Here is a 6,172-nt window from a genome sequence, read left to right on the forward strand (position 1 = left end):
ACCTGTGAACATCCTCAATCAACAAAGTGCTTTGTACAAAGCCTCTTTTATTGTGAGTGTTTTATTGGCCAATAGACTGTGGACTGGGCCAGCACCTGACACTGTGACAGCCGTCGGCCCACCCTCTCCGTGAAGGTCACCCAGATTATATTTGATAAGCTGTTTAGATTTGTATTGTTGATAGAGGTCCTTTTACCCAATTATTGTGGGATTCTAGTGAGGAGGGGAATTTATCTATGCTTTTTTTTTCAGCTTTGTGATTTTATCTTCTTTTTGTGAACACTATCATGGAAGCACCAAGATCCAATCAAAGTTTCCACTTTATTTCAACCCCTTTTATAAGAGTCCAAAACGTGTGTGTGTGTGTGTGTGTGTGTGTGTGTGTGTGTGTGTGTGTGTGTGTGTGTGTGTGTGTGTGTGTGTGTGTGTGTGTGTTTGTGTTTGTGCAATTGTGTTTGTGGAGATGAGTGTTTCTGACCGTGTGTAATAACGTGTCTTTGTAGTTAGGTGTGTGTGTGTGTGTGTGTGTGTGTGTGTGTGTGTGTGTGTGTGTGTGTGTGTGTGTGTGTATGGATTTATGTGTGTGTATGTGTATGTGTGTGTGTGTGTGTGTGTGTGTGTGTGTGTGTGTGTGTGTGTGTGTGTGTGTGTGTGTGTGTGTGTGTGTGTGTGTGTGTGTGGGTGGGGGAGAGTGAGTGAGTGAGTGAGTGAGTGAGTGAGTGAGTGAGTGAGTGAGTGAGTGAGTGAGTGAGTGAGTGTGTGTGTGTGTTTGTGCAATTGTGTGTGTGGAGTGTTTCTGAGCGCGTGTAATAACGTGTCTTTGTAATTAGGTGAGTGTAATGTGTGTGTGTGTGTGCATGGATTTGTGTATGTGTATGAATGTGTGAGTGTGGATGTGTGGATGTGAGCGTCTGAGTGTCAAGATCAGCTCAGAGGATCAGGATTTGTCAAAGTGTAAGTCGTAAGTACATAACATCGCCGCGTGTGAAATGTATGAAATATTACAGTGTGATGCTGTCTTCCTGACAACTTTCCCGTATCCCCTTGAAAGAAATCCCTGATTGGATATTGTGCCACCCCACCCCTCCCTTCTGCTTACCAGCGCCCTCCAGTGTGTGACCCCTGGGGCGCTCTGATTGGTGTGTTTGCTAATCAGAAACGACAGTCTGATTACACAGGGTGTTGGGAACAATTAATGCCACCGGGAGCCTTGCAATGCAACACGACCACACGCTGGAGAACAGACCTCCGTGTGTCTGTGGAGATGAGTGTGACCCTGTACGCCCAAACGCAATAACCCAGGAAACCTGAGAGGTAAGTCTGTTGACCACAGCCTCCACCATTACTCTATTTCTTTCATAACACTCATACATTGTGTATCACCTTGAGCAGGCGATGAATGGCTTGGTTGGCATTATCAGTCGAAACTACTGTCTGGAGAAATAGAAGAGGCCGATATTTTTCAGTGGGTTTGTGCACAGTAAAAACAAGTAGAAAGAGGAAGAGATTTGATGGTATGGTTTCAGTATCTATTCTTACCGCTCTCTATTTCCAGCATCGTGGGATGACCTAAGACCCGCGTCTGGAAAAGATACCGCTTTCATTTATATGATAACGAGGAGGCGAACGCGTACCGCATGCCTTGTGCGGGCTAGTGTGAAATCGGTTGACCTAGCATCGAGCCATAATCGATTGAATGTTACTCCCCCACCTACCCACTCTTAGATGGGGGAGAAGCAAAGCCAACAAAGGAACGTTTTGACGAGAACTCTTTTTTCTAATAAGATGACCGTTTAGAGCACAATTCACAGATGTAGAGTAATCTCCTCTTCCCCGACCGCTTGCCCCGCCGACGCAACCACAAATCTGCTCTCCTTTTACTGGCGTGTCTTAGCTCCACCATGATGGATTCCTGCTCTTGTCAGCTCATGGTTTAACACTTTGTCTTCCGTGATCTCTATTCAATACCACCACTCAATGCAGAGTATATGAGGTGCATCCACATGTAAAATGTCACTATTAAACTGGCCCATAAAGAGATGGTATCCAGTCGACAGTGTCCCAGTCAGTCCTGCTTCTCTGCGACTGCCTACACATTTACTGTATTTAGTTTGTTTGTTGCAAAAGGCAAGACGGATCGCATATTTGTTTTATTCTGAATCAATATAGTGCAAAGGGATTTAAAGGGGGGGGGGCACTAAAAAGAAGCTACATCTGAATTGTGGAGAGAAAACGGGTATGGAATGGCATCAAATGCCATCTCCTAACCGCAAGCCTTTGGAAAGCGAGATGAAATGTTTACATGGTGGAAATAGTGGCTATTTAAATTCAATCCAGATACCGTGAAAGCAAGAAGGGTTGTTTGATGGCCGTTGTTAGAAAACACATTTGAATCGTTTTCCATATAGTAAAATGCCATAATCTGGTCATTTCACCATACAGAGCAGGATGGGGTATGTGTATTGAAAATGGGTTTTGCCTCTCATTTTAGGGCTCAAATGTGCCCAGCCAACCATGGGGGGATTGAGGCTGGAATAGACATATACATGGTTATGATGATAATGCAGATCTCTCCTGGGAAGAGAGCCAGTACTGCTAGCCATTCAACAATCACGGGTCCATTCCAGTGGATTTATGCCTTTCAAACAGTATGTTACACTGTAGATTCCAAAAGGGCATTGAAATGTAAAGAACATGGTCAAATAAATAATTATAAATTTGATAATTCATCCATTAATCATCATTCATCCTTTTTTTCTTGGACACAGAAACAAACCAAAATGAAAAATGCATTGCTTTTGCAACATTATTCTGTCAATTCATTATGATGCAAGGCATATCATGTGATTCATCAGAAATGCTGAAAATAGCCTTTTTATTTTATAGTCGGTTTTTCCCCAGCTTGATATTATACTGCCAGGACGTTTAATAAATCTGAAAAACCAAATAGATGAAACAGCAGATCATCCACCACATACGGTTACCAAAATCTAAAAACCAAATAGTTGAACCAGCACATCCTCCATCACACTCTGTTGCTGTCTGCAGAACGGTCTGGCCTCAACCCCCATTCAAATGCTTTTCCAAAAATGGCAAAATTCTAGAACCGATCAGCCCTGGGGGATGGGAGTCTCAGTTTATGACGACCGAGGGACCCAGCAGTCTGCAGACTTAGAGAACAAGGGTGGCCGGGGGAAAAAGGAGAAATTGAAGCAGTGATCAAAAGAGTTTTATCTGAAATAAAAGCAATGCTAAAAGATGAACAGAAATCAGCACAGAAGTATTTTCACAGTTTTTTATTGCCCATCTTCAAGCCAAATTTGGAGAGAGCGAAGAGAGCATGAGGGTCATTAACAGTTTCAGTTTTCTCAGTTTCGAAAGGCCGCAACCGTTTTTGGAAATCAATTGCTGCCCTGTCAAGGCCACACTTGTCATTAAGAAACGCAAACGTGAATATAATGCTGGCCTCATGGGACCCTTTATTTAAAAAAATACAGCCTGCAAAATATCTTGGGAATCCAATTCCAATGTGTTCAGCAACCTCCTTTGTCCTTCTGATGATTGTTTCTGAAGCACATTATATGTATCTCCCTCTCTGTTGGCTTTTTGGTTGCACTTTTTTTAAATGTGCGTCTTGTGTCACAAGTGGCTTTGCAATTGCACATCATCAGAAAGATTGTTTGCGATCCATCAGGGTCAAATTAAAGTGTAATTAGATGTCATTATTTTGGCTGAATCCGCAAATTTAAGAATACACTAGTGAAACTCTAGACAGAGTTCTGTGTTCCAGTCAATGCACTGCTGCCGCTCTGGGTGTGAGCCGGTCCCAGGGAGAGAGAGGGCGTCAGACATACAGACAGTAACTGGCGATCAATCAAAAAGCGTTAAGCCACCTTGTGGGATCCCAACACACTTTCCTTGTGTACTGTCTGCAGTACATTCTTCAGCTTTCATTGGCGGAGAGAGAGAAAGAGAGAGAGAGAGAGAGAGAGAGAGAGAGAGAGAGAGAGAGAGAGAGAGAGAGAGAGTCAGAGAGAGAGAGAGAGAGAGAGAGAGAGAGAGTCAGAGAGAGAGACAGAGAGAGAGACAGAGAGAGAGACAGGGAGACAGCGATGGAGAGACACGGAAAGAGAGCAAGAGAGAAGAGAGGGACACTGAGTCAAAGCATCCGAGGGAGAGAGATATACATGAACAGAGAGGAACACACAGAGTGATCAAAGAGAGACAAAAGAAGAGAGAGGGGGAGAGAGAGAGACAGAGAGACAAAAAGGGAGAGAGGGAAAGTGTGTGTCCCCGAGCCCCCCAGAGCATCTGTCTCAATCAATGAGAGGCAATAACCACAGGCTCCAGACAGGTCGTCTGTCTGCCACTGTTGGTCTCTGACATTCACCCCCCCACCTCCACATCCCTCCTCCCACCGCCCCCTTCCCACTGTCCTCCTAGCCCTGTGATGTGACTGCCAGCCAAGAAGCGCGCAAGCGTGCGAGGCCGTCGAAATCCCTCTCTCAGCAGCGGGGCTAGGAAAACAGAAGTCAGTATGAACAGTTCCCTGCAGGCCAATCGCACCGCCAACACCACGCAATTATGCATGGCACAACTTACTGTCTCACTGGGCTCGTTGGAAAAAGACCAAGTGTATGCGTGTTTATGCATCTGGTCTGTGCATGCGCGTATCTGCATGTGTGTGAAATCTAAGTCTCTGGGTGTCTGTCTGTTGTGTCTGTTGCAGTGTGTGTGTGTGTGTGTGTGTGTGTGTGTGTGTGTGTGTGTGTGTGTGTGTGTGTGTGTGTGTGTGTGTGTGTGTGTGTGTGCTATCTTGCGTTTGTGTACGTTTATTTGTGTGGATTTGTGTGTTTGTCTATTGCTATGTGGAGGGTGTGTTTTTCTGTTGTTATATATGTGTGTTTGCATGTGTGTCTGTGTGCAGGTCCAAGCTGTTTCGCTCTTGTGTGTTTATCCAATTGTCTTTGTGTGTTATGTGCATGTGTATAAGACACGTGTGTGTGTGTGTGTGTGTGTGTGTGTGTGTGTGTGTGTGTGTGTGTGTGTGTGTGTGTGTGTGTGTGTGTGTGTGTGTGTGTGTGTGTGTGTGTGTGTGTGTGTGTGTGTGTTCGCACAGCAGGATGAGGATGGATGACTTGATAGCGTGGCTGTGGATAGCTGTACGAAGGCTACCATGGGAAACACGGCAATAAGATGAAGTGTTTCATCTGGCCTGCTTCATGTATGATCCAACCCCAAGGGGCGGGGAAACAATATCAGCCGCAGATAGCGCCCTGCAATATGGAAGCGTTCATTACGGTAGGATTTCACTGTCTATCCCTTTGAATTGAAAATCTGAATCGGATTACAGCTGCGGAAGAACAAAATGCGCTTCGCTAATATTCCGTAATTGTATTGCATATCTTCTCAACAAAAACGATTGGAAAAAATATCACAATCGAACAATGTTGATTTGGTGTTAATGAGATGCCGGCCGAATACAAACGAGGATGTTGAATTAGGCGCATCTTCGCCTAGCTGCTGACACCTCATTAATAAATAAACATTGAAACAAGGGAAAAAAGGATGCCGATTTTTTTTCTGCATCGTGCTTTAGGACGAACTCCAACAGAAAGAAAATGTAATGAAGGGATTGGATGCTTTAGAACAAAAGGTTGCTGGCAGACAGCCACGGAGAAAGTTCCATTTGCCTGTTGGCAGAGTATTTTGAAACGCATCAACAGAATCCATGTCCCTGCCCATCCCAAACAAAACAAGAACTCAATAATGGGCTGCGGAGGAACAGCCTCCCCACCCCTAACCTTAACTCACGTATGGATTTAGTGTAAGCCCATTCGTACAGTATAAATGAATCATCAAGCAAAGTGAAACAAAGTGAAAAACAAACATATTCCCCATTCGCCCCTCAAATCGACCAAACCAAGGAAAAGTGCTCTAATTCCAGTGGGCCATTTTGAAACCAAACAAAGCAACCTGATTTGTCTGTAAACTGTGAGGGCTTCTAAGTGGATTTCCCTCTGTGACTTAAACTTTGACCGTATGTTATTCTCAATGATCTCCTTGTTTGTTACCATCATACTGCTCACATAAGGTTTGGATGAACCAACACAGGGTAGCAGGTAGGTACGGCGACCCGAAAGACTGACAGACATTGCAACCTGTGTAAAAC

The sequence above is a fragment of the Gadus macrocephalus genome, chromosome 5, assembly GCF_031168955.1.
Source record: "Gadus macrocephalus chromosome 5, ASM3116895v1".
In the NCBI taxonomy this organism is placed as follows: domain Eukaryota; kingdom Metazoa; phylum Chordata; class Actinopteri; order Gadiformes; family Gadidae; genus Gadus; species Gadus macrocephalus.